At 48.0% G+C, this 27,550-nt stretch overlaps 1 protein-coding gene across 5 annotated transcripts in view; it reads right to left on the bottom strand.

The window, feature by feature from the left end:
* NEXMIF (neurite extension and migration factor) overlaps nucleotides 1-27,550 on the bottom strand; it is a 287,314-nt gene that overhangs the window by 59,973 nt on the left and 199,791 nt on the right. For 2 of the 5 annotated variants that reach the window (XM_053273241.1, XM_053273244.1), the window contains 2 exons: nucleotides 9,956-10,051; nucleotides 9,718-9,871 (listed from right to left, as the gene is read on the bottom strand). The gene's annotated coding sequence lies outside the window, so the exon portion shown is untranslated. Of the gene's footprint in view, nucleotides 1-9,717; nucleotides 9,872-9,955; nucleotides 10,052-18,486; nucleotides 18,621-27,550 lie in introns of all 5 variants that reach the window. The other 3 variants (XM_053273240.1, XM_053273243.1, XM_053273242.1) reach the window with 2 other exon arrangements.

The raw sequence follows: 27,550 nt of genomic DNA, 5'->3' as shown, positions 1-27,550 counted from the left end.
GCAACAACTCTATGAATGCATTTGCCTGAGAGGACAGTGACAAGTGCTAACCGCCATTAACGAACCCCCTTCTCCACACATGAAGGAAGAGGGGAAGGTATACACCAGGACCACTCCACAATCCCTTTCTCAGGTGTGCATCTGAGATGTTTTTTGAATGAATGCAACCAACATGTTTGCAAAATCTCGTATCAGAGCAATACCTGGTTTGGGGAGGAGAGCTGGTCTGGTGGCAGCAAGCATGAATTGCCCCCTCTGCGGAGCAGGGCCCACCCTGGTTTGCATTTGAATGGGAGACATGTGTGAGCACTGTAAGATATTCCCCTTTGGGGATGGGGTCATTCTGGGGAGAGCATCTGCCTGCTTTATTTCAGAAGGTTCCAAGTTCCCTCCCTGGCATCTCCAGATAGGACTGACAGAGACTCCTGCCTTGGAGAAGCCGCTGCCAGGCTGTGTAGATGATACTGAGCTAGCTGGACCAAGGGTCTGACTCGGTAGAAGGCCGCTTCCTCTGTTCCCACTCATGTTAAAGAGGTGAGAAAGCTGACCTGCAATACTAAATGTGCAGTGAGCAGCAAATCCAGCTTTTCCCTGTGTAATGTGTGTCATGACCCTGGATCCTGGAGTCCCCCCAGTAGGGGATGGGGTGGACTGGGAGGCACCACCGACCCCCTGCCTTTGGAAAGCCCCACCCCAGATGAATCAGAAAAACCCCAATCAGTAGTACAGTACCTCCACCAAGTCGCTGCCAATGCCCTCCAATTTGGAGGAATCTTCCTAGGACCTCCCAGCATGACAGAAGCCCCCCAGGTGTCTACAAAACTGGGCACGGCTCCTTTAAAACACCAAAGCTTGCTCCTAGAATGGGTGGGGTCCAGTCACCCTGCCTGAGCAGCAGTGCACCAGGACACACCCCTGGAGCAACTTTGCCTTTTGTTGAGAGAGCCAGCGCTGAAGCCTCCTGTTGGGACTCTGGCCGTGGTCCTGATCTGTTGCCCTGGAACTGTCCAAGGTCTGTGGCACTTCAGAAGGAACATTGGCAGCACTGGGAGCAGGACCATGTGTGAAATGGCGCCGGGCCGGCGGAGCATGTGCAAAGAGAAGCTTAAACTGATGCAGACAAAACCTGCTTGCCTTTACTCAACCTTTTTCTGACCTAAGGCAAGCCTAGAACGTCGGCAGCAGAATGAGAAAAATAAACACTAAGCACTGGGAGGAGTCTGCTTTGCAGGCTGTGACAAAGGATAACAGAGCACCCATTAAGCCAGTGAGTGCTGCAACAGCACAGAGTGAAGGGAGCAGTTAGTTTATGTGGATGCAAGAATCAGAGAGAATTAATAGGTAGGCTATTGATTTTCTTGCACACCTCTGGGCTATAAACAGCAAAGGGTTGCACAATTTATTTCTTTAATTTGATTCTACATCAAAACGTTGATGTCCTCCGTCTTGGCAATGTTAATGTTTTCGTAATATATGGGAGCTGTCCCCGGTCGTTTCAAGCCACAGCTTTTAAAGCTGGATGTCCAGCAACCACGGCCTTCTCTTATCTCGGGGTTTTCCTTGCTGCTGAGCACAACAGCACTCCTTTAACTCCTAGCCACACAGGAAGCGGCCTTAGACGGAGTCAGACCATTGATCCATCTAGCTCAGTATTGTCTGCACTGACTAGCAGTGGCTTCTACAAAGTTGCACGCAGGAGTCTTTCTCAGCCCTACCTGGAGATGTCAGGGAGTGAACCTGGGACCTTTGCATGGAAGCAGATGCTCTTCTAGTGAGCTATGGCCCCATCCCCTAAGGAGAATATTTGGTAGCACTCACATGCAATCTCCCATCCAAATGCAAAAGGCAGACCCTGCCTAGCAAAGTGGGAAATTCAGACTCACTACTACCAGAAGACCAACTCCCCTCCCAAAGGCATTTCTGTAGAAAGGCAAAGGGCAGAACTATACACAGGGCTGCCTCTCTGGAAGCAGTATTGTGGGGAACATGATAGATATTGACCCAACGTTGAGAATCCCTGCAGGGGTTCCCAATCAGGGTTCCCCCAGATGTTGCTGAACTACAACTCCCAGCATCCCCAGCTATTGTGGCTGGGGGTGCTGGGAGTTAAGCAATATCTGGAGGAACCCCTGGTGGAAAGCACTGCTCTAGATCCCGGACAGCTCCTTACAAGAGTAAGATCAATGCACCGGTTCAGAGGGTTGCATGGAATTCAAAGGGTGGGGCCATGGGGCATAATCCCACTCTCCTTCTCCAACCACTCACCCACAGGCCCACCTGCAAACCGCTGCTCCAGTGTCCTTCACTCAGGGGCAGCCCCCTGACTACTCGTTTTACTGGGCACAGTCTCCCTGGTGGGATGTGGAGGTGACCATTCCCACCATGCAGCCCTACATTTTACCCAGTGCCAGGAGGGGCTCCTTGAAGGGAGACGGAGCCCCCTCGAGCCCCTGCTCCATCTTGGAAGGCATGCACAGAGTGTCCTCCTTCCCAAGGCTCTTAAGAGAGGGCTCTGTCTCTCTTAAGGTACATTCTTGACTGCTATATTGCTGGTACAGGCCATACTGTTTATATAGCCTTTATTGTTGATGCTTTCTACTGCTATATCATACCTACTACTACTATTTATATACTGCTCTTCATCCAAAGTTCACAAAGCATTTACACAGAAAAATAAATAGTACATAAATAAAATGGCATTAATATATAAATGAAATAGCATAACTGGCATAACATTACTATTATGTTATACAGTATCCCCTCGCCAATCGCGGTTTTCCCAACTGCAGATTTGAGTATCCATGACTGGGAAATCCTGACAGCCCTCGCCAACTGCAACTTGAGTATCTGTGGTTTGGCAAGTTTTTTAAAAGAATCACAGGGTTTGGGGCAGTTTTCCGGGGTCAGAGGATCATTTCCAGGGGTCAATTTTGGGGCATCTGGGGTCATCTTTGGGTGTCAGGGTGCAATTCTAACTATTTTTAAATGTATTTTGTGGTCGTTTCATGACCGTGATTCCCCTAACCCCATTTCCCATGGACTTTAATCCCTCAACAACCACGAATTTGCCAACTGCGAATTTGCCAACCACAAGGTTTTGTGGGAACGGAACCTTTGCAGTTGGCGAGTGACGACTGTATTACATGAAGTCAACGACAGTAACCAAGGATTTACTTACACTCTTCAAGCCCTGCCCCCCACCGCCCCCCAGCACTGAGAGAGGTCAGCACAGAGGGAAATGGCTCTCACCATGAAGGTTTTCTTGCCAAAGTGGCCCCCGCTTGAAAAACAGTGAAGATCACTGCCCTGGCCTAGCTCCATCCTTTCAGGGAGAATTCCTCATTCAGGAAACCATCCACAGGCACTGAGAACTATTAGCATTCCTCTCTCGAGTCCCTGGCCATCCATCAGGTGACACTGTGATCAGTTCATAGCAAGAAGAGGCCCATTCACAGAAACCAAGATGGCCAACCTCACAAGACCATATTCTGCCTGCCTGGCCTTAGGCTGCCAACTGTTGATGTAGATATTCCCATGCTCTGTCTGGGCCTGGCAAAGAGAACTCTCCATACTTTTGGCTGCAATTGTCACTTTGTCAGTACCAGTGTATGCTTAGGCTGCAGAGGCAGAACGCAAGTCAAAGACTCAGAGGCTGCATTTTGCCGTGTAGGGATCAGGGCAACAAGGAGAAGCCATGAGTGGAGGCCACGTGGCAGAGAAGCACAACATTTGTGGAGAGAAAGTGGTCAGAACTGCAGCAGAAGCAGAGGTCCTTCTAGCTCTGCCTTGTCTACACTGACTGGCAGCAGCTCTCCAAGGTTTCAGGCAGGGGCCTTTCCCAGCCCTACCTGGAGATGCTGCCAGGGATTGAACCTGGGGCCTTCTACATGCAAAACAGATGCTCTACTACTGAGTTATGGCCCCATTTCAGCTAGTGCAAAATTTGGCAGCTGGGGTTTTATCTGGAGCTGCCCAGTGGGAGCACATCACACCCATTCTGAAAGAGTTGCACTGGCTGTCAGTTCGTTTCCAGGTCCAATTCAAGGTGCTGGTTTTGACCTTTAAAGCCCTTAATGGTTTAGGCCTGGGATACCTGAGGGACCGCCTGCTCCCAAGGGTTGCTGCCTGCTTGACGAGGTCATCTGAGGGGGCTCTGCTCCGGGTGCCGACAATGAGGGAGGCTCGGTTGTCGTGCACGCGGGACAGGGCCTTCTCTGTTGCTGCCCCCAGACTCTGGAATGCTCTCCCGGTGGGTATCTGCTCCTCAGTCTCCATCACAGTTTTTAGAAAGCATGTTAAATCGTGGCTTTTTACCCAGGCTTTTATATGATTGTCTCCACTGCTGCTTCTTGTATTTGTACTGTTTTTATGCTTGTGTTTTAATTTTTTTAAAAATCAGATTTGTTTTTATATTTTTTAAGCTCAATATTTTAATGTGTCTTTTTTATAATCTTGTTTTTAAATTTTATTGTGAGCCGCCTTGGGATTTTCTTAATGAAAGGCGGGGTATAAATTTAAGAATAAAAGAAAATGATAGATAGATAGACAGACAGACAGATAGATAAAATTTTTAAGGGGAATATCTTACAGAGCTCACACAATGAAAACCCAGGTGGACCAAGTCCTACCACAAGACTAGCTCTCCTCTCCTAAGAGCCTAGCATACAAGGGAACCCTGTTATCTGTGCGGGTTTCATTTCGCTCTGTGTGTGTGTGTGTGCATGCACGCACACATGCGCGTGTGTGCACCTCAGACCATGGGGAATTAGGGCAATGGCAATGGGGGGGCGCAAGGTTTCCTAGCCAGCAAAACATGAGCAAAAAAGAGACAGAAAATGGGGGGAATTGTGTGGGAGGGGTGCCATACCGTGGTCTATGTGTCCCCAGCTGTCCAGCAGTGCCCCCCCAAATGCTGAAATTTGGGGGGTTTGCCATGAAAAATCATGAGGGTTTTGTTGTTTTTGTTTTTAACAAGAATAAGCCAGAAAATGGCTCCCTTCCTTAAAATGGTGGGCGGAAATAACCTCATAGGTCATTTCTGCACACCCCCGACCGTGCGGCTACATGAGTTGCCCATTTGTCAGGCATATACCGGGGTTGAGTGGCAATTACCCGACCACGGATACGCGAAACCGCAGATGCTGCGCTCGCAATTAACAAGGCTTGCCTGTATAGCACAACAAACCAGCTATATGCCAGTTTCAGTGCCAGGTTCCTGGACAACCTCCATCTATCACCATCATCATCACAGCCTTGTAGCCCACTCGAGCGCTAGTCCCCGTCTAGTAAAGGTATCGCCAACAGAGAGAGACAGCAAAGCAATCCCACTTTCACGCCACACAAGCAAATCCATCGTAAGGCAGGACTGGGAGGAGTACAGCCATGGGAGTGCCTAGCATCTGGATTGCCAAAGGATTTCTCTCTCAAGTACCCTCATTCCCCACTGTACAGTTATCACAGCAAAAGGGAGAAAACAAAACCTCTCAGGGTTGTGCCATTTCACCAAGGAAACCAGGGTGAAAGTAGGTCACTCATTCAACAAGTCGACCCTGATGGAGAAAAATGTCGCTACTGGGAAAGGAACTGCAGTTGTGCCCTTGAGCACTTTTCCTGAAGAGGGGTAGCCATTGACACAGGCTCAGTTGTTAGCAGCCTCTCTGCCCTGCTAACTGAGCAAAGAGGTACCTTTTAAAGTGGGTGATGGTCTGATATTTAGCAGGGGGAAAGCAACTGGCCCTATCCGACCCCAGCACAGCATCCCTCCCATGGTCATTGCTGGTGTGTCTAACTTATGTTTACTTCTGAATTGTGAGCCCTTTTGGGACAGCCCCAAACATGTGTCTCTGGGCAGTTAACAACAACATAAAACAAGTTAAAACATACACAGAAATCTTAAAACAATTAAGGCAATCTAAAAATTAAAAACAGGTTAAAACTCTGTTTAAAATGCTGGAATAGCTTGGCTGAAGAGGTGGGTTTTCGAGTGCTTTTTAAAAATTGTCAGAGATGGGGAGGATCATATTTCAGTAGGGAGCGCACTCCACAGTCTCGGGGCAGCAACCAAGAAGGCCCGTCCCTGTGTGGCCACCAGCCGAGCTGGCAGCAACTGGAGACGGACCTCTCCAGATGACCTCAATGGGCGGTGGGGGTCATAATGAAGAAGATGTTCTCTTAAGATACCCAGGGCCTAAGCCGTTATCTGTTGCCCGTGTAAAGAGATGTGAGAACCTTATTGAAAAGCGGTATATAAATATTCAAAGTAGTAGTAACAGCAGTGTAAGCCCAAGAAAGAGTATTGCAAGGGCATGAAATTCAATAGGATGAACCTCCAAGTGTTCATGTTCAGGACTGCAGCCTTTGTGAAGAGAAATTAACAACAAAACAGTGAACAGGGGCAGACCCACTCTAGTCAAGGCAAGGCAGACCACCCTAGAGAAGAGACTTTGGGATACCAAAGGGCAGCAGATGGTCAACAGCTTACATTTTTTGACATTTGAAAGAGGGAAGAAAGCACCGTCTGGATTTTGCTTCCGGTATTCACACACCATGGGCTGCCCATAAAGTGTGTGTGTGTTTTAAGCGTACTTAGAAAGTATTGTTCCAGTTACTGAGGAAAACGAAGAGTGTATTGGGGATTTCTAGTTTGGCAACTTAGTCATGATAGTAGCGGTTTATTAAAATACTGCATGGGAAGAAGTGGAGAGACAGAAGTTTCCTCCCTCTCTCATAAAATTAGAACTTGGAGCGGGGTGGGGTGGGCGGTCATCCAGTGAAATCGTCGGGCAGCAGATTTAGGACAGACAAAAGATATTTCTTAGTACAATATGTAATCACTGGATGTCGTGATGGCCACCAGCTTAGTGGATTTAAAAGGGGGTTAGACAAATAAATGGAAGAGGAGAGGCCCATCACTGGCTCTCCGTCAGTATAGCTCTGGGGAACATACATTCAAAGGCTGCTTCTCCCCAAAGACCAGTTGTAGGGGAGCAACAGCAAGGAGAGAGGGCCTGCCTTCATCTCCTGCCTGTGGGCTTCCCAGAGGCACCTGGTGAGCCACTGTGGGAAACAGGATGCTGGACGAGAAAGGCCTTCTTACCTACTTAGCTTGCAAGGTACCTGAAAAAGTGACCAAAGACTCAAGTCCTGGCATGAACGAGTACATTATTTCCATGGGAGCTGAGGCAGCTGAATTAAAACTGGGAGGCACCGTTCATTCAAGGCAGTTTACTTTTAAGAGTCCATAAGAATAAGACTGACCCATCCAGAGTCCCTCCTCTGGGTTTCTGTAGGAGTCACCATTTATCAAGGGTGCCTCCTGCCTGGAAGATGGCAGCCTAAAAGCGGTGTCCCACACGGAGACAAACAGGCAGCCTCCTCCGAGGACAGATGACACTGCCGCTGAGGACAGGTAATGCTGCTGCTGCTGCTCTTCATCAAGGTGATGGAGGGAATTGATCACATCCAATGCAGAGATGTGGCAGAATTACCTGGCCCCAGCAGGGGTAGAACAGAGCAGTCCAATTAATGATGCAGAGATGCAGTGAGCACCCTCTCCTGTGGGCAGGTGTTCTGGGCTAACAGGAGCCTTTAATTATTTTTCCTAACTTCTCACAGCACACAGTTTGGGAAGTGTACTTGTGATAGCCTATCTGGTGCGAAAATACAGCTGCCAAACCAACAAATAAGAAGACAAAAGCTCCCCTTAATTTTTCCTCCCAGAACTGCAATAAGCGCCATTACTTATTTATTTGTTTATTTCTCAGATTTGTAGACCTCCCCAAACTTCAATCTCTGGGTGGTTTACAGCAACATAAAACAAATTAAAATGAAAACCTGAAAACAATTTAAAGCCACATTCAAATTAAAAAGCTTGGGTGAAAAAAACGAGTCTTTAGGGACTTCTAAAAAGTTGTCAAGAGTTAGAACACAGTGCCACAGAAAGATTCAAAAATAATATTTTGGTATTGAAATACACACCACAGATGGCACACCAGACGATTAATCACATTTCTTAAGAATGATGGCATCAGCTCCATTCTTGTCTCCCTTTTGACTCACAAGCAAAGATTGAGGTTGCTTCCCAGATACCAAGCCTGTCTGAGCAAATTTCCTAGAACCACATCTAGTTGTTTTCAGAACCTAAACATGCGGGATGGACTCACCACCTCCAGGCGCAAAAACAAGGGGTAAGGCCAGGCAGCTCCTGAGAGCAGAGCGGGCCAGAGACACAGCCAAGAAAACAAAGAGAGGCCATCGAAAAGAATCAGGGCAGGAATGACTACACTGCCGTTTTCTTACTCAGCCTCTCTCTAGCTTTCCACCAGCTTCATAAAAGATTAAGTGAGAACCACCAACTGTGTCCAGAGACAAACACATCCCACCTCTCTATAAGTTCATTGTGCAGACATGATCAGGAAGGAAAACATGAAGCATGCAGAAAGCAATGTCCTTGACCCCAGACTGAGGCTTTGTTGCATGCAAGGCTGGTTGAGGTCCAAAATGCGTCAGGTTTGGCTAATTAATAATTTGCTGTCTCTTCACCCTTATGCAGATCCCCACTTCCCTGTAAGAACTCTTTGAAAACTGGAAGACGGTGCAGAACTTGGACAACTTACTGGCTGGAGGCAATTGCCACAAACTCCCAGTGGTCCAAAAACCAGATAACCTTGGATGGTTACAGTACATGCATGGTTCTGTCCCGCATCTGCGACACCCACCAGACACAGGGGAATATTGCCCCTGGAGATAATTAACTGGCGATGAAATTGCCCAGTCTGAAGCCATCCTGATGCAGGAGGAAGCAAGGAGATCTAACCCCCACAGGTGGAAGTTCTACCTACTTCCAGAGCAGCCATGAAGGTCATGGTGGCAACTACCCTACCCAGATAGTTGGCAATAGGGCCTCAGCGGCCTACAAGAAGGGGGTGAGTGCAAAGAGTGAGGCAGACGGGGTGGCTTTAGAGCAGGGGGGCACAACTTGGCCTCTGCAGCTGGGCCATGCAGCTGATGGGGACCATCAGCCCTGCCTACTGGCCACTGTGGTTGGCAGAGGTGCACCTAGGTAATTTTGGAGCCTGGACGTAAAGACCTTTCGGCAACCCTCCACCCCACCACCACCAGATAAGCTGCAATGCACCATTTTTTTAAACATCAGAACATGCTCAGGAGAAGCTGGACACTTTTTTAAAAAAATATTTTTTAGAAGAAATTCTGAATAAGACACTTCCCACTGACCTGCAGATACCACATTTTGCATGGGCAATCCTGCCACTTCAGTTAGCTGAATGCACTACATGCCCCACCCCCACCTGCTACTGTTCTCTGGACTAGACTGGACTGGAGGCAGCTCTCTGTTGGTCTGGGTGTGTGTGTGTGTGTGTGCATAGTGGGAAGCAAGGGAGGTGCATGCTGGCGCTACTGTTTGCCTCTGCCTCTCCATCCACGCCTAGAGTCACTCTGCTCGCACTGCCCTGTCTTGTCTCGTCCGACACACGTGCCTTGTGCACGACACATGCTCCAGTGCTTGCTTGCTGGCAGTGCCTGGGCAGGCGTGGGCAGGCCCAGCTGCACTCTGCCCTCAGCCCCCCCCCCACACACTGGTGGCTGGGGATGATGGGAGTTGTAGTCCTACAGCAGCTGGAGGGCCAAAGCTGTGCACCCCTGCCTTAGGGTCTTGCAAAGCCACTTCAACCACATGCCGGCTGTCCTGTTCCTTACCTTTTTAATCATTCCAGCCCCATATTGCTGTTTCTCCCCTTGAGATTTTGCAGGCCTTCTCCTCCTTGGGTTCACTTTCCCAGAGTCCGCCTTTGGAGAAGCAAAGAGGAGAGAGGCAAGGTTTCCAGTCGCTGATGCAGGAGACGGGAGGTGGCTGTAAAACCAAGGGAAGCAAGTTGGTGCAAAACTGCCCTTTATATGCATCCATCGCAAGTTAAATTAAGTTAGTGACACCTACACAAATGCTCCCTGCTGTTGTTATTCCCAAATCCAAATACCACATCTGTCAATTGCAATGCAGCACAGGAGAGGGGGGCAGGGCGGGGGAGAGCACCTGAAATAATAAAGTACAAACATAATGTCAGAACAGAACGACAAAAGGATATCAGAACATCTCGAAGTGGGTTTCAGCAGAAAACATGGCCCAGGTTCGGCACACATGAACCTGCAGCAGGCAGCACTTGGATGAAGAAGCTTCCCCTTGGAAAGAGGAAACGGGATCAGGGATCGGGCCAGAGCTCAGAGCACCTGCCTGGCACACGGAAGGCCCCAGGTTCAATCCCTGGCGGCATCCCCAGGGATGGCTGGGGGAAATCCTATCTGAAGCTTTGGAGGGCTGCTGCCAGGCAGAGCTGACAATACTGAGAGAGATGGACCAATGGTCTGCCTCAGTATAGGGCAGCTTCCTATGTTTGCTGGAGCCCTCCGACCCAGCTGCTGCTTGGCAGGCAGACCAACCCTTCCTCCCCTTCCTACTTTAGGGTTGTACTAGTTGGTCTAGTGTGCCATCGAGTCCGTGTCGACTCCTGGTGCCCACAGAGCCCTGTGGTTGTCTTTGGTAGGATACAGGAGGGGCTGGCCATGGCCTCCTCCTGTGCAGGATGAGAGGATGCCTTTCAGCACCTTCCTATATTGCTGCTGCCCAATAGAGTACCAGCAGGGATTCAAACAGGCAATCTACTTGTTAGTCAAGCATTTCCCTTAAGGTGACTCGGTAGCAAGCATGAATTGTCCCCTTTGCTAAGCAGGGTCCACCCTGGTTCGCATTTGGATGGGAGATGACACGTGAGCACTGTCAGATCCTCCCCTCAGAGGATGGGGCCACAGCTCAGCGGAGGAGCATCTGCCTGCAGAAAGTCCCAGGTTCACTCCCTGGGGTCTGGGAAAGACCTCTGAGCCTGAACCCTTGGAGGGCCTCCGCCCGCCTGTGTTGACCTGGCCTGCACAACATGAGGCCTTGCTTTCTGGCCCTCAGGTAGGAATACCCTGCAGCAACCTCTGGAGCCATGAAGAGCTCTTGGCTTGTCCTGCAGAGGAGCAACAGCAGCTCAATATAGTTGGCCACTTTAAGCCAGATGGCCCCTGAGCCGAGGAATCCACTGACACCATCCCTCTCTCCCCTTGCCTTTCCCCCCGACTCCTGCCTTCTGTTCCTTCACTTTCATTAATATTTTTAATAATCATTCAGAGAGGAGAGCTGGTCTGGTGGTAGCAAGCATGACTGGTCCCCTCAGCTAAGCAGGGTCTGCCCTGGTTGCATGTGAATGGGAGACTTGATGTGTGAGCACTGCAAGAGATTCCCCTCAGGGGATAATACGGCTGCTCTGGGAAGAGCACCTACCTGCTTGCATGCAGAAGGCTCCAAGTTCCCTCCCTGGCAGCATCTCCAACGAGATAGGGCTGGGAAAGATTCCTGCCTGTAACCTTGGAGAAGCCCCTGCCAGTCTGTGAAGACAATACTGAGCTAGATAGACCAATGGTCTGACTCAGTATAGGGCAGCTTCCTATGTTCCTAACTTGAACATAATTAGTGTGCTGAAAACGGACCTCGGCCCCCACAAACCAAGTCATGTTTTGTGCTGGCCCTCTGGGGCATTTGAGTTGTGCCCCCTTGGTGTAGACAGTACTGAGCTGGATAGACCAAGGGGTCTGACTCGGTTTAAGGGAGCTTTCTAGATAAAGTCTCAGACTTTATTCTGGTTCAGAATGTGAGATCGGCTGCCATAACATCGTGGCCCAATAAAGCAGCCAACATCTCTCCCTCTTGAAGCCGGCCCTTCTTTTGTACACTGCAAACTTTCACCATTCCATTTGGGGAGGCCCGTTCTGATAAAGTCTGACTCCGACAGGAACAGAAACAAATATTCACACATACTCAAAACCAGCCCCAACTGCAAAGTGAATTTTTAAACCTGAAATTCCAGTATGTATTTTGAATGTGCCTCTAAATCCAAATGCCTGCCTCTCCTTGGCGGCTCTAAATTGATGTCTACTAAAATCAAAGCAAATATGGAAGCTGTCAGCTTTGTCCAACATTACATATATTTCCGTGTTGTCATCAAATTCTGTCAATGCATGCTACCTATCAAGTACAGCAAAATACTAAATGCTGTTAAACGTTCACTGTTTGATAGAGCTAACTACCAAAGAGTATTAGAGAAAGCCAGCATGGTGTAGTGGTTTTAGAGTGCAGGACTAGAACCAGGAGACCTGAGTTCAAATCCCTGTTCAGCCGTGAAACTCACTGGGTGACTCTGGGCCAGACACTTCTCTGTCAGTCTACCCTGCCCCACAGGGTTGTTGTGAGGATAAACATTACCCTGTCCACCACTCTGGGCTCCTTGAAAGAAAAATCAGATATAAATGTAAAAAATAAAGATACTGAACATGGATATCTAATAATTAGCAAATATGTGAGAACTCAGGAGAGTACTTGGAGATGAGATGGCACGAAATTCACCAAGAAGGGTTTCAGGAACCAAATTCATTTCAGCTCTACTGTATTATTTAATGTCTGTTTGCCATCGAGTCCTGGATGGGAGACTACCTGAGAGACCCACTCTGAGCTTCCTCAAGGAGAATGTAAATCTGCAGGACGGAACTGCAGAATCGGGCTTGGAGGAGAGGAGGGCCACCCCCTGGAACCTCGCCACTATCTGGCCAACAGGGCAGCGGGCAGGAACTGATCCACTCAAGAGCGATGTGGCATATTAGGAACACAGGAAGCTGCCGGTTACGGAGTCAGACCCTTGGTCCATCGAGCTCAATATTGTCTCCACAGACTGGCAGCGGCTTCTCCCAGGTTGCAGGCAGGAGTCTCTCTCAGCCCTGTCTTGGAGAAGCTGCCAGGGAGGGAACTGGGAGCCTTCTGCATGCAGGTGCTCTTCCCCGATAAGAGCAGCCCCACCCCCTCAGGGGAATCTCTTCCAGTGCTCACACTTCTATTCTCCCATTCGTATGCAACCAGGATGGACCCTGCTTAGCAAATGGGGCAAGTCATGCTTGCTACCACAAGACCAGCTTATCAACCAATTAACGATTTTGTAACTGAAAAACTAACTAGCTTTTTAAAGTGGTGAGCAGTTTTGCTTTGTCACATTTAAATATACTGACACACACTGCAAAGCATCCGCAAAGGTGCCTTTTTAAGCCTCTTGCCGGGGTGGGGGGTGGGGTGGGGACAACTTTGAGCCTTCCCATGAAGGTGGGGTGGAGAGGAGGAAGTGAAAGTGAGATGTACCATTCCTCTTGTTTGTGGGACTGACATGAACAAGCCGATTTAACTTCACAAAACTCAACCCTGGAAGAATCTGCTTTTTTTCATTACGTCAAAAGCTCAGCAGGAAGACATACAACACACTTCCATGCAGTAGCAAATGATGCAACAATCAAGTGCCACCACCCCACCTTTCATTGGTGCTTCTGCAGTGCCTCCACAGCAGAAAATCTTTCAAAGCAAATCTGACCGCCAGGAGGCAAATTTTGATCTTCTACTACTACGAATATTTATTCTTCACTCTTCAACCAAAGTTCTCAAAGCGGTTAACATAGAAAAATAATACATAAAATAATAATCAATACATAAATAAGATGGCCCCCTGTCCCCAAAGGGCTCACAATCTAAAAAGAAACCTAAGGCAAATACCAGCAACAGCCACTGGAGCGATGCTGTGCTGGGGACGGACAGGGTCAGTTGCTCTCCTCCTGCTAAACAGAAGAGAATCACCACTTTAAAAGGTGTCTCTTAGCTCAGTTAGCAGGGGTCTACGATTGTAGTTGATCAACCACCTTAAGTTCACATCCTTTTCTCTTCCCCCACCTCACATGAGCCTGGCCACCTGCAATTTCTTATGACTTGGACAAATTTCCTCCCACCACCACAACCACCCTCCTCCAACAATACTGTCTTTCTATTCATGCCCTTGCAGCATAAACCTGCACCCCTACATATGCCCTCTCAAAGCAGACACACAATAATACATTATCACTCCGTTTATGGGCAGCGATGAATGAAGAGACAGTACTCATACCAGAGTGCAAAAAAATTCTAATATTCAAATTCCAGTTCCCACATGTTATGATTACTGGAAACTAGAGCAAGATTGAGGTTTAAAAGTTCTGAAATCAATAGTATAGATTCCTGGTTATATTTTTTCTTTGTGGCTCAGGTATCCTAAAGGCTTCGTTAAAGAAAACGAGGGAGGATCCATGTATGGTAAGAATTACGAATTCCCAGTTAAACCTGGGGAAGTTTATCCAATGATGCAAACAGATTGTAGAGACACAGGATAACGTTATTAGATGCTATTCAGTCTCATGCCTTGGGACCAGTCCTATTGATAATCCTCTCCTGTATCATTTTTCACCATGTTCTGTAATTTGATAAAAAAATAAATACGAAGGCCTGCAAACAGTAGCATTCAAAATCTTCCAAATTTCCTACCTTGCTAACACCTCTGCTTCCCTTTGCTAGTTGCTTGCTCCCTTTGTTTTTAGCTGTAGGGCACAGCAAACATAAATAATAAGGTCCTGCGTGCTGGACCCTGTGATATCCCTGTTGAATTATGCAGAAACAGAGGCTCATAAATAATAGCGAGCAGTAGCAAGGACAGCACCGGTTTGCAGGGAGCCTACATTGCGCTCTCACCGAACTCTCTACATTCTCTCCAAGCTGGAAGCTTCAGGTTTCTGCTCAGCACAAGTGGAAGCCCAGCCAAAGTGAAGACAGCCAGCTTTGACTTGCCCAAGATCACTCAGGAAAGTAAATGGCAGAGCTGGGACGCCTGCCCAAGATGCCTCCCTGCCAGCAGATAAGGTGCTGCACGGGAGCAAGCTGGCATATTGCAGGCTGCCTTTAAACAGAAGCGTTATTATTAGCACCAGCATAAATCTCCCATCCTTGCTGCAAAACAAAACCACCATCAACAACAACATCACCAGAAGAAGAAGACGACGACCCCTGATGGATCAGGCCCAAGGCCCCTCTCTAGTCCAGCATCCTGTTTCACACCAGATGCCTCAGGGGAGCCCACAGACAAGAGGTGAGAAGGGCATGCCCTCCCTCCTGCTGTTGCTCCCCTGCAACTGGTACTTAGAGGCATCTTGCCTCTGTGGCTGGAGGTGGCTCACTGGCCTCAGGCTAGGAACCATGGATAAGACTTGTCCTCAAAGAAAAGACCAAGCAAAGACGACAATTTTGCTTTATGCCTAGCTTGAGGTAAAGAAAACGCAAGATGGGGTCTGCCAAAGCTGATTGTATCACCAAGTAAAAATACAAAAAAGAAGAAAGGCATCGACTCTCAGCACCAGCAACCCTCTTGGCCACTAGGGGCATTAGGGACTAGAGAGAGTGAGTACGGGAATCCCCTCTGACCACTCTCCGTCTCTCTCCTGATTCCCCTCTGTTAGACGGATAGTCTCAAAGTTCATTCTCTCACCTGAGAGACAGATTTCTGCCTTCTTTCTTCTCCTGCTCCTCATGAAGGCAGCACCTAGGCATGTGGGTTCTCCGTCTATCAGATGTATTACCTAAATAATTCTCTTTACTATGAACTTCAACTCCATGTCTCCAAATAATCTTGATTAGCAGTGCTCTTCTCACTTGGGCACTTCCGCTGCAGGTGGGGCAGATAAATAATCTAATCCCTCCGAGCTCCAACACCAAGATGGCGCAGAGAAGGCCAGCCAGTAAGATGCCAGTCCAGAGAGACTTGGAGCAGCAGGGCCCAGCTGCCTTGCTCCCTTTGCCACTGGGCCAGCTCTCAGGAGGAGGCAGTTCCTGGTGTGATCTTCTGGCACTACAGCACCACCCAGATACTGGTGAGAGAGAGTAGTGCAGCTCATCAGCCTTTCAGGGGAGTGAATAGGGACCTGGCTGGCCTTATACAATCGCCACTTCAGGCTTTGCTCCTTCGCTTGAAAAATGTGTTGCTAGGGGTAGTGCATTTACGTTGACAGACTGGGAGATTTTAATGCCAAAAGCCCTGAATTCCAAGATAACTTTGCGGCAGGACAGGAGGAGAGCAAGTGGCACTGCTTTGTGGGTAAGAAGCCAGAGAGAAATCCATGGGAGAGGCAATAAAAGGTTAAAAATGGAGCCAGGCATGGCCCCTCAGCCGATCAGATCTGCGGGAATGGAAGGACGCCATCCCCAAAGCCTGGAGAGCTACTTCAGCTCAGCACCGGAGCTAACAGTGGCTTGCGCCCCACCTCGATCTCACTCGATGCACGCAATGCACTTTGAAGATTCGAAATACATGATGCGAAGGATAATGATGGTGGTCATTATCCTATGAAGACAATGAAGCAACAGAATGAATAACAGGCACTAGGAAGAGAGCATAATTAGCACACGCACTGCTCTAAATGAGGGCTGTATGACAAGAGACACATTTGGATGAATGTTGCAATCATTCGGCACGGAAATGAGGAGGACTGAGGGCAGACGAGACATCACGTTGGCTCTCTGCAACTGGAACTCCCAAGGCAATTCCTTCTTGGAACAGCAACCACAGAGGGGCTTGGCTGGAACCCGGGCCACAGCACTGGGGGAAGAAGAGGTCCAAGGCATGTGTCTCCAACCACCTCCCCAACACTCTTGCTTGCAAGTTTTCCCTTCTGTGGCTAATATTCGTTTGTTTGTTTATGTTTATATACCGACCGTTGTCCTAAGTCCTGCAGGATAGTTAACAAGATAAGAACAATTCCATTAAAAACAGAGAAAACAGAAGAAATACAGCTAAAAAGCAAGGGAGTGCTCGAGATGGAGCCATGCAGGTCTCCGCTGAGAGTGTGCTCAACACAACGGGCCTCTCACTTGGAGCAGAGCCCTCCTAATAGCGCTTGGGGGTTATTTAAATTGGGAAATTGGTGCTGAGGCGAAGGATGGGGCCTTTCTCCCCTCACAGCCCCATCCAAATCGGGGGTTCTGCAGCTGCTTTTCCAAGAACACTAGATTTCAAGCCACAGTTGGGAAGGTCCAGAACAACATTTAATTTGGCCCTGACTATACCAAACTTCCAAACACCTGATAAGAGTCAACGCGGCAGACTGACCTGCCACGATAGTCATTTCCCTTGTGGGTCTATGATAAGGGCGAGTCTCAGCAGTAATTGGGGGATAGGAACAGCCCCGCTGAATCAGGCCCAGGGCCCTCTCAGGCTCTGACAGGGGTAGGCGGCCGTGGCTCTGAAGCTGTTGTTGAGCTACAACTCCCACCACCCCAGTCACCATAAATTGCAGCTGGGGGTGCTTGGAGTTCAACAACAGCTAGAGAGCCGAGGTGGCCTTCCACGGCTCTAGGAGGAAAGCAGCCTTGCGCAAACCTTTACTTCACAAGGAAACTCAGTCCTTGCCCTCAGCCCACCCGTTGACAGAAAGGTAAGGAAACCGTTCCACAGCGGCTTGCCCATTGACTGCAGAAGAATCTGGGGCATGCTGCAAAACGTGACCAATAGTTATATACCGCTTTTCAAGAAGAGTTCCAAGAGCGATTGACATAGATATAAATAAATAAATAGAATCACGTGTAGTTTGACCACGAACGCAACAAGGATTAGGCCAAAAGGCATGCAAAGGTGGCCTTCTCGCTGTTCCCTGGTCTTCCCACGCCCTGGCGAGAGTTCTGGGATCCCTGTGGACGTGATGCAAAGAGAGCAAAATGGCGCAGGAAGAGCAGGAGAGAGACAGACCCACTGAAATGAAAAGCACCTGAAGAACTCCCATGAATCTCAACAGGGCCTGTGCAGGAAGGAAAACCAAAATGCCTGGATATGGTGCAAGGGTGCTAAAAAGCCCCACATAGTATCCACGCTTGGGGCACTATGGATGCTTGCAGCCTCAGCGATAACTGGAACTGGGAGTTCCAGTTGCGAGCTGCTGGCCTCCGGGAGTGGTGACAGACCAGCAGGGATTTCCAGCCACAGATGAGATTTGGCTCCACTGATGTCTGCCCGGCCAGACCAAGGCAGCAGACAAAGAAGAGCTCAGGCCTGAGAACCCGTCACTGGTGCTAAATGAGCTGCAGAGATGTTTTAAAATCTCCCCTCTTGTAATTGCACCTCCAGAGCACATCAAAGTGGCATTTGCAGGAGGATTTCCTCGCCTTTTCTTCTTTTATTTTTAAAACACACCAGCTGCAGGCAAGAAAGGCACCTCTGAAAACCAGCACGTTTTTTTGGGGGGGGAGTGTTGAAAATCGGCATGAGGTGCAACACAACCTGCCAGACTCATTGCAGCAGCACTGTCTTAAATCCCAAATTGTTATTTGTAGAGGAAAGGGCTTGGCAGAGGATTGCGAGGCAGTGATTCAGGGAGGGCCCTCCATCAGGGATGCAGTGGGTACTGTTCACTTTCCCCTGCCCCCAGCAGCATCCTTGGCTCCCACAACCGGCTTCAAAGCAGGGACAGCTTCACAGGGCTGGGCACACACGCCCCCCCCTTCCTCCCCACCCTAGTTTGCAAAGGAGAGACAGTTGAAACAAAACTGACCTTCTAATGTTCTGCTTCTTTGGGTCTCTACAGGCTGTTGTTTCCTTTTCCAGAGCTAAAGTCTGTAATCCTGGCAGCACTCCTCAAAATGCTTCCAGTGCTTTCAACTCTTCAAACAGCTTATTTTGTGAATTCTTTGTTGGGTAGAGAAAGAAAAGGGTTCCTGAGAGTGGTAGGAAAGGCTTTGCTTTGTGCACAGGCCTGCACTGTAAATAAACAGAACAGTGAAGTTCTGTGTGACAAAAAACCATCTCAATTCTGCAGCCTGTATAAATTATTCAAATTTGCATTGCTCTTATTATTTTGAAATGTTTTAGTTCCCCATGTCTCTGCTTTACATCATCATTTATTTTGGTTCTGCTCCTCATGGAGAAGTGGAAAACTGGGCATGGGTCCACAGCTCAATGGCAGAGCATCTGCTTTGCTTGTGGAAGGTCCCAGGTTCAATCCCTGGCTTGAGACGCTGGTTTGGGGCAGGTTATAAATGGGTTTTTGAGGAGACCATGGACAGCCAGGAAAACAAACAAATGGATCATAGAACAAATCAATCCCGAATTCTCACTCAAGGCACAAATGACCAGACTCAAACTATCATACTTTGGACACATTATGCAAAGACCCAGCTCCCTTGAGAAGTCCATAATGCTGGGGAAAGTTGAAGACAAGAGAAGAAGAGGACGACCAGCAGCAAGGTGGATGGACTCGATGACAACAGCAATGCATGCACCACTGAGGGACCTTCAAGGCCAAGTGGAAGACAGGTCAGCCTGGAGAGAATCTATCTGTGTGGTCGCTAAGAGTCGACACCAACTTGACAGCACTTCATTGATCAAAAAATCATAAATGGGCTAAATAAAATAAAATCGTCAAGCAGGGCTGAGAAAGACTCCTAACTTAAACCCTGGAAAGATGCTCCCCACCTAGCTCAGATGATACTGAGCAAATATCTTAGTATAAAGCGGCTTCCTATGTCCACCCCTCACCCCTACCCCACCATGAAAGGAGTAACGTGTTGTGCAGAAACCCTGCTATCGACCATGGGAAAGCCAGCTTTGGGAACGTCAGGAAGCACGACTGGCATATTTTCAAGTATATATTTGTGTTGTAGGGACTAGAAACTTACTTATTTTATAAAGCGAAAGAAAGCTGGAATTATCAGGAAATTGAGTTCTGTACACAATACCATACATGCAGTCAGTTTTCATGCTCCTGTGAAATCAGAGTATTGCTGGACCCAGGGGAAATCATGTGCTGTACATTTCTGTCTCAAAAACTGCAATATCTTTGCTTCCTCATGTATTCCTTTTACCTTTGTATTCTGCTGAAAGTGTCAAGAGCAGATTTTTTTAAAAAAAACAACACCCATAATGGACTTAGAAAAGAGAAGTACAACAGAATCAACCTCTCTCTCTCTCTCTCTCTCTCAGAAATGGAGTGCCAGTCAAATCCTGCCAAATGACTGACCACTGGCCCCGTTACATGAGCATCATCAACTATTCCATGGAGCTAAGAATGCCACTGTGTAAGTGTGGAAGCTGGCCCTTTTTATGGTGACCCTCAGAATGGTGTAGTGGTTAGAGTGCTGGACGAGGACTGTTGAGTTCCCAGTTCGAATCCCCGTACCGCCATGAAACTCATATAACTGGTCCAGAGTCACCCAGTATCTCTCAGCCAGGCTTACCTCACAGGGTTGTTGTGAGGACAAACCTAGCCACGTACACCACTCTGGGCTCCTTGGAAGAAGAGCGGGGCTTAAATGGGCAAGGGCTGCTTGATGATGCGGATGGAAGCGAAAAGCTAGTTCAAGGTGCTGGTGCTTGGAGGCCTGGCCTGCTGTCTACTTAGCACAACAGCCTTTTGTTTAGGAATGGTTGCCGCTCCTCGGCTCAATTTCAATTTCATGCATTCTTTAAAAAGAAACAAGAGCCTGACCTTGTTGTTCCAGGACCAAAGAGAAGAAAGGCTCACAAAATCAAGGAGAACACATGGCAGTGGCTCCTCCAAGGTTGCAGGCAGGAGTCTCCCTCAGCCCTATCTTGGAGATGCTGCTACGGGGGGAACTTGGAACCACCTTCTGCTCTTCCCAGAGTGGCTCCATCCCCTGAGGGGAATAACTTACAGGGCTCACACTTTCAAGTCTCCCATTCATATGCAACCAGGGCAGACCCTGCTTAGCTATGGGGACAAGTCATGCTTATTACCACAAGACCAGCTCTCCTCTCCTCAATGCCGAGGAGCTGTCCAGCAGGTCAGAGAGCAAGAATTCCACCAAGGAAGGGGAACTTTGTGGCTAAGGGGTCCCCCGGGACTAAGCGCCCCTGAATGGGTGTTGCATCAGCTCCAACACCAGAAGGGGGACAAGGTGGGGAGAGAAAAGTCCCTGGAAGAACAAAAGGTGGGGGGATGTTCAGATCAAGGCATTGCATACTCAGTTCCACTCCACACCCAGTGTGGAATGCACCAAGATGCTGACTTGCTTCCCTGCGTTGGAGCAAGGGGGGAAATGGGAGTGCTAGGCATGGGCAGCTGTGCACACGCAGAAGCACCGTTCACATTGTCACTCCCGTGCATAGAAACTGAAGGGGGTGGGGAGGGGCAGCCAGCATGTAGTGGTCAGGAAACAGAGCTATCCACCAGCATCCAAATCTGGGCCTGGAGGCGTATATGAGCACAGGGCTTCAGCTACCAGCACAGGCGGGGCTGCGAGGGGTGGGATCAAGAGACAGAACCTTGTTCGGCGCGGCCCCATGCTTACTGCATGCCCTCCCAGTCTGGTGTCCACTCTGAGACATTTTAGATGAACATAGGAAGCTGCCATCTACTGAGTCAGACCCTTGGTCCATCTAGCTCAGTAATGTCTACCCAGACTGGCAGCAGCTCTCCCAGGTTTCAGGCAGGAGTCTCTCCCAGCCCGATCTTGGAGGTGCTGCCAGGGGGAGAACCCGGGACCTTCTGCATGCAGAAAAATGCTCTGCCACTGAGCGATGGCCCCGCCCGCTAAGGCAGCAGTTCTCAAACTTGGGTCCCCAGCTGTTGCTGGATTACAACAAGTGGCTAGGGATTATGGGAGCTGTAGTCCAGCAACATCTGGGGACAGAAGTTTGAGAATCGCTGCTCTAAGGGGAGTATCTTGCAGTACTTATGGAGTCTCCCATCCAAATGCAAACCAAGACAGACCCTTAGGAGAGGGAACCCTTCATGCTCACTTCCTTCCACAAGACCAGCTCTCCTCGCCGATGGCTAGTGAGTCTTGTCAAGCTGTTTGCCTTAAATGTTCTTTCAGAGTCGACTGTTTCAGTTCTGTCATGTATTGTTTTGTTTTCATCATCATTGCTGCTGTTTTAAGGTTTGCTGCTGGTGGACAGCTTTCATTGACTGATGATGCTGTGTGTGTGTTGACAATGTTTATTGCATGCTGCTCTGAGCAACAGAATTTGGAAAAGGTATAAAGACCTTTAATACCTTTAATTAATCAAATTTAATTCATTTGTGGCACATCAACTGCCTGATAAGGGATGAAATCCATGTCTTTTCCAGTTTACAAAGCTTCACTGCATAGTCGCCTGGAAGAAATGCTCAGTTCGCCAAGGGTGTTCCAGAAACTGGCTAGCTGCAATCCTGAATCAGAGAAGCAGAGAGGTGGCTGTTGTCTGTTTATATGGTCAGTAGCATCACAGATCTAACGCAAGGCACCTCTGCAACTTCCTGCATCAGTTTCCCCACACAGGACAGTCTTTTCCATTTTTCCTCCATTTTAGTTGCATTATTTTGATTCCTCGCTGCTTAACATGGTCTCCATATTTGCCAATTCACCCCTCTCGAGGCAGAGGCTGGAAAGAGCCGCGTCAGAGAGCAAGAGGGCCATCAGCAGATAGAGACAACTCGAAAACAACCTGAGGTTTAAGCATTCTGTGTCAGCTTGACACACAGGGGAAATAACCCTTTAATCCAGTGCAGCGTATTTCATTTACTGCGGTGTTATCCTGCTCCAAGATGTTATGAAAGGCATCCCCAGAGAGGTTTAAGGCTTAAAAAACATCCAGAGTTTGAACTTAATTCCACCATTCCAAAAGGCTGCAGAAATGGCAAATGACCTTTCCCATCCCTCACATGCCAGGAGCGGTTCTGTCTCCTATCATTATGCCAAATTAAACATTACTCCCCTCCCCATTCACATGTGCTTTGCACTGAGTTGGATTTTTTTTAATTTCCTTTAATTACAAACGTCTGCCATTACTACAGTTGACACTGAACAAGCACGATGAGAGACAGGTGTGGTTTCCCCACACCCCCAAGTGGCAACTTGGGCTGCTCACAACCCAAAGCCCAGACTCTTATCATCAGCTGGGGCTTACCCAAAACCTTTTGTGGCAAAGGAGATGGCAGTGTGTCTTGTTGTGGTTGTTAGATTCCAGTTCTGAAAATCACGCCACTTCAACAGAGTAAGGCTAAACATAACCTCTCCATAAAAATCCCAGGCAGTAATGGAGGGCCAGTTGGGGGGACCCTGGATGGCCATGCTGGATCTGGCCTAAGGCCTCTCTAGTCCAGCATCCTGTTTCCCACAGTGGCCCACCAGAGGCCTTGGAGAAGCCCACTGGCAAGAAGTGAGGGCGTGCCCTCTCTCCTGCTGTTGCTCCCCTGCAACTGGTATTGAGAGGCATTGTGCCTCTGAAGCTGGAGGTGGCCTATAGCCACCAAACTAGTAGCCACTGATAGACTTGTCCTTCATGAATTTCAGGCCACCCAGGCTGGTGGCTGTCCCCTCTTGTGGCAGAGAATTGCATAGGTTAATTACTCATTGTGTGAAAAAGTACTTCCTCTTGTTGGTCCTAAATATCCTGGCCATCAGTTTCATGGGATGACCCCAGCTTCTAGTGTTGTGAGAGAGCGAGAAAGATTTATCCCTGTTCCCTCAGAGGGAAGGGAATTCCACAGCTAGGGTGCTCCACAAAACAGCCCCCTCCCTTGTCCCTGCCAGATGCCTCTCTGAAAAAGGTGGGATACCCAAGAGCTCTCCAGGTGAATTGGAAAGATTCATTTGGGAGAGGGGGGAAGCAGCACTTTTGCTACTGTGGTTATAAACTGTTTAGAGAGCAAACCATTATTCCCAATGTATTTTTAAATTTTAATGTGTTTTTAACGTGTTTTTATCTATAATTTTTATTTTTTTATAAATTTTAAATGTGTTGTATGTTTTAATTCTGTACACTGCCTAGAGATTTTTATACTAGGTAGTATATAAATTGAATGAATGAATGAATGAATGAATGAATAAATAAATAAATAAATGATGATAAATTTCACGTCTTTATCCACTAGTTATTTTAAGGCAGTAGCCATATATTATGCTCACTGCAAAGCAGTGTCATGATCCCAGATCCAAGACTGCCGTCACCCTCACAATTGAGGGTGAATAGTTCAAAGGGTGAGGCAGGTTGGAACCCAGGAGCCATTGAGACCTCCCCCCACCCCCCACCACAAAGCAGGAGAACCTGAGCCAGCCCCTCCACCACGACCCGAGGACACAGCCCTGTCTTCATCCACTGACTCAGTGGATGCCCCTGAGGTCTCACCAGGTTTAGTAGAAGCCCCCTGTGCTGATGGAGCCAGTGCCCAAGGAAGCAAACTAGGTCCCTTTAGCAGCAACTGTAAGAACCAGAGGTCTCTGCTGCCGGAAGCCACTGGAGCAACACACTGCTAGCATTGCCCAATCCAGCTCCCGTGATCCTGCTGGGCTCTAGCCGAGGAGCTGACACCCTGCACTTGGAGCAGCCCAAGGGCTGCAGCGCTCCAGAATCCCTCCCTTTTACATTTCTATACCACCCCTTGGAAAGGAGATTTAGATGCCGTGACATGTCTATACCTACAAAGATTAGAATCGTTCAGACAATGGTTTTTCCTGTGACACTCTACAGATGCGAAAGCTGGACTTCGAAGAAGCAAGACAGAAAAAGTATTGACACATTTGAACTTTGGTGCTGGAGAAGACTTTTGAGGAGACCATGGACACTCAGGAAAACAAACAAATGGATCATAGAACAAATCGATCCAGAATTCTCACTCAAGGCACAAATGACCAGGCTCAAACTATCATACTTTGGACACATAATGCGAAGACCCAGCTCCCTTGAGAAGTCCATAATGCTATTGAAAGTGGAAGGAAAGGAAAGAAGAGAACAACTAGCGGCAAGGTGGATGGACTTGATGATGTCAGCAATGAATGCACCACTGAGAGACCTTCAAGGCCAAGTGGAAGACAGGTCAGCCCGGAGAGAATCTCTCTATGTGGTTGCTAAGAGTCGACACCGACTTGACGGCACTCACTCAATCAATCAATCAATCAATCACTACCCCATATAAAAGTCCCCAGGCAGTTTACAACTGAAAACACAACAACAATAATAAAAAACATTTAACATAACAAACATTTAACATAATTATCCAATTTAAAATATAGATAAAAACTCTAGAACTAGAGATTAAAAGCCCGATTAAACTGGAATGTCTTCAGACTTTTCTTTAAAACGTCCAGAGAAGGGGAGGCTCTAATGATTTTGTTAGGGAGCATGTTCTAAAGTCCTGGGGCAACCCTGGAAAGGGCCCAGTTTTGAGTCATCATCACCAACCAAGCTTGGTGGAGAGACCCTTCATCTCTTGGTGGAGACTCCAGCTTCATTAGAACAGGTCAAGCTGCCGTGCAAGCAGAGGAGTCTAATGTCCTCTCTCCCTTGGTAACATTACACAATGCCAACCATGTGATACATCATCATTGTCCTTCAGGTGTCCTTGCTTGTAGGTAGCAGCCATTGCAGTGGGATGGGAAGTTTGCATTGCCATGAGATGGCATCCGGGGTTGTTATTAAATGTTACTAGGGGAGAGAACAGGGCCACAGATGGTGGCAGCCACATGGCAAACTGTGTATTTCCAGCCTAGAACGCAGTAACCTTTTTATTAAAATGTATGCATCCCGAACCTCTATTTAAACAGCAGGTAAACACCAGAAACAGTTGGATATTAATTTCTGGAAATAAATGTGATCAGTTTTATCATTTAAATTCAAGTATCTTCCATATGCAGATTTTGTCCCATTTAAAGAATGCTAGACAACACAAAACTAAAACAATTAGTTATTTCTCAAACGCAGTACAAAGAGAAACATCATGCTCTTAGTACACCAAGGTGTTCAGTCAACAATCCTTTTAAATAAGATAGCTAAATATGCCAAAAGAGATTTTTCTTAAATGCCTTATCTTGTAGCAGATAGAAGGATAACATCTTTTTCATCTGACATAGCAAGATGCTCATTTACTCACGCAAATTTGAAACCGAGCGTCATGATATAATAACATTCTTTTTTAAACCATAAAAAGGTATCAAAAAGAACTTAGCAAGCCACTAAATTCAGATCTCGAAGGAGTTCAGCTTGTCTTGCACAGACTGCTTCATGCTAAAGTGAGTAGCTGGGAGATTCTGCAAACATCAGAGGGCAGTGTACAAACTATCAGAGCAGGTTTCTCAAACTTGGGTCCTCAGATGTGCTGGACTACAACTCCCAAAGCCATTGGGGTGATGATGGGAGTTGTAGTCCAGCAGCATCTGGGGACCCCAGTTTGAGAAGCCCTGCATGAGACATACATGCATTTGGAGGGAGGAGGCAAGCAAGTAGGTTTCCAGGGAACTTCATCATGATTCAAGTCAGATTTGCATTTTGATCCTAAATGGGATCGAAAATATATTTAGTAAAAATCAATTAAAATGCACCATAATTATCTCATGACAAGTGCTTGATTGTGCTTATTCCATCATCTAAGCATGATTTCTGCTAACTTTCACCTAATTGTCGATACTGGTGCAAAACCTGGAATGTTTACTCCACAGGCGCTTTGCATTTTGTAGGGCTCTTCTGCTCACAGTACAGGATTAAAAGGTCCTAATATTTAAATGTATTGAGTGCCCAGGTCTCAGTGCTGAGGACCCTCACCTCCCCGCAGCCATCAACGAGAAAACAAGGGCACTCCACTTTTCAGAGTGGCTATACCATCTCCTAAATGCACACGAAGGACAGAAGGAATAATTTTCCTCTCTGAAAGGACGAGGACAACGTCAAGTCAAATTGCCAAATGCCAGCTCCCTCACCTGGTCCCTGCGAAGCTAGAAAGTACTTTTGCTAGCAATAAGCCAAAAGCAAAGGAGGTGACAGATGAGATAAACAGAGAGGAGGCTGCAGCTAAAATGTCAGATGGCCATGCCTGCCGGTAGCATTATGAATTAATGTTTACAGGTAGAGGCCTCAGCGCTGTGCCAAAGGCTTCCGTGAGTGTAGAAGGACAGACCTACCGCAGAGAGTCTATCAACCACATCCAACTAGCCCAAGGACCAGCAGCTCTTTCGATATTTGAGGGGTGGGGGTAGCACTGTTGAGTAGGCTTCCTTTGGTCCCCTCTCTGGCATGCAGTGAGAAACTGTGCCCAATTTTTATTTGTGTGTAACGCAAGAAAAGCCTGGCTGGATCAGGCCCAAGGCCCATCTAGTCCAGAATCCTGGTTCACACAGTGGCCCACCAGATGCTGCTGAGGAGCCCACAGGCAAGAGCTGAGGGAATGCCCTAAGAACACAGGAACATAGGAAGATGCCATAGACTGAGTCAGACCATTGGTCTATCTTGCTCAGTATTGTCTACACCAGGGATACTCAACGTTGGGTCCCCAGTTGTTATTGGACTTCAACTCCCATAATCCCCAGCCCCAATGGCCTTTGGTTGGGGATTATGGGAGCTGAACTCCAATAACATCTGGGGACCCAACGTTGAGAATACCTGGTCTACACAGACTGGCAGCAGCTTCTCCAAGGTTGCAGGCAGGAGTCTCTCTCAGCCCTACCTTGGAGATGCTTCCAGGGAGGAAACTTGGAACCTAGATGCTCTTCCCAGAGCGGCTCCATCCCCTAAGAGGAATATAATACAGTGCTCAAAACACCAAGTCTCCCATTCCTATGCAACCACGGCAGACCCTGCTTAGCAATGGGGACAAGTCGTGCTTGCTACCACAAGACCAGCTGTCC

Source organism: Hemicordylus capensis, chromosome 11, assembly GCF_027244095.1.
Source record: "Hemicordylus capensis ecotype Gifberg chromosome 11, rHemCap1.1.pri, whole genome shotgun sequence".
Taxonomy (NCBI): domain Eukaryota; kingdom Metazoa; phylum Chordata; class Lepidosauria; order Squamata; family Cordylidae; genus Hemicordylus; species Hemicordylus capensis.
The sequence above is the reverse complement of the archived record's forward strand: the minus strand, read 5'-3'. Positions and strand labels throughout refer to the sequence as shown.